Genomic DNA, 1,927 nt, shown 5'->3' with positions numbered 1-1,927 from the left:
AAGGAGCCTTCCCCTAACTCATCCTAGACTCTAGGGTTGAGTTTAAAGCCAGCCATCCACGGATGGTTAAGCTTCATATTTATTCCATTAAATTCCCAAATTTTTTGCCAAAATATCTAAAATTGATCAAAACTTACTCCAAACACTTTGAATACATCCAAATTTGCCAAAATTGACAAAAATGGCCAAATTACCAAAATGCCCCTCCATGGCCCAAAAATCTAAAAATTTCAAAAATTCCTAAAAAATCCCAATAAATCCAAAATATTCCCAATTTTATTTTTTCCAACTACACTATGGTCCAATTTGGTCAATTTGACCATCTTTGACCAAAACCCCAATTAGCCCTAATATTGGCTAACACCTCAAATCTCAACAATTGAATGCCTTAAACTTCAAATTGGCATCCAATTTTTGTTGAAAATCCTTTATAAGGTCATTTATGACCAAACACAATAATCAATTTGAACTTAGTCCAAAGCTAGCTCAAGTTTGACCCAAATTTGACCCTTAACGGCTTAATTTAGGTCTAAACTCAAACCCATCAAAATCCATACAAATTGACCATCAAATCAACTTCAAAACAACTTTAATCCTTCATGAAAGTTGTTCATCATGATGTTTTACATCAAATAAAACAATTAATTTGGAGTTAGGCCAAATCTGGCCCAAGTTTGACCCAAGTTTAGCCCTGCATGCTTAATTTAGGTCTAAATCCAAACCCATCAAAACCCATTCAAATTGATCACCAAATCAACTTCAAAACAATTTTCTCCCTTCATGAAAATTGTTCATTAAGATGTTTTGTATTTGACCATCTTTGACCAAAACCCCAATTAGCCCTAATATTGGCTAACACCTCAAATCTCAACAATTGAATGCCTTAAACTTCAAATTGGCATCCAATTTTTGTTGAAAATCCTTTATAAGGTCATTTATGACCAAACACAATAATCAATTTGAACTTAGTCCAAAGCTAGCTCAAGTTTGACCCAAATTTGACCCTTAACGGCTTAATTTAGGTCTAAACTCAAACCCATCAAAATCCATACAAATTGACCATCAAATCAACTTCAAAACAACTTTAATCCTTCATGAAAGTTGTTCATCATGATGTTTTACATCAAATAAAACAATTAATTTGGAGTTAGGCCAAATCTGGCCCAAGTTTGACCCAAGTTTAGCCCTGCATGCTTAATTTAGGTCTAAATCCAAACCCATCAAAACCCATTCAAATTGATCACCAAATCAACTTCAAAACAATTTTCTCCCTTCATGAAAATTGTTCATTAAGATGTTTTGTACCAACCACAATAATTAATTTGAGCTTAGCCCATGGATAGCCCAAGTTTGACCCAAACTTAGCCCAACATGCTTAAAATGGGTCAAAAATAAAAAGTCCACCAAATTGATTAACCAATTGACCTCAAAATGACTTTCACCCTTTATGAAAGTTGTTCCTCATGGTCTCTAACACCAAATTCCATATCTAATTGGGCCAATTGGCATGCCTAACCAAGTTCAAACACAAGATTTGGTCACATGCACCTTTTTGGACTTATGGTCAAATCCAAACCAATTGAGCTTGATATGGTCAAATGAGCCTTACCCTAACTCATCCTAGACTCTAGGGTTGAGTTTAAAGCCAGCCATCCACGGATGGTTAAGCTTCATATTTATTCCATTGGTAAATTTTTGAAAAATTTTTAAAAGGGATAATAAGGAGGTTAAATCAAGGTACTTGCCATAACACATGTCCATACCCTATGGTGCCATTTTTAGTGAGCATCATAAGCTTTAACCATGATCCAACCCTTGGTTAGCCACCTTAACCCAAGCTAAAATCAAAAAACTTTGAGCCCCCACATGGCTAAAACGCAAACTCATGCCAAGAGGCCACCTCAACCCAAATTGAGCTGAGAGCTCC

This window comes from Phalaenopsis equestris, unplaced genomic scaffold (genome assembly GCF_001263595.1).
Source record: "Phalaenopsis equestris unplaced genomic scaffold, ASM126359v1 Scaffold000132, whole genome shotgun sequence".
Taxonomy (NCBI): Eukaryota; Viridiplantae; Streptophyta; class Magnoliopsida; order Asparagales; family Orchidaceae; genus Phalaenopsis; species Phalaenopsis equestris.
Note: the sequence above shows the minus strand (reverse complement) of the source record.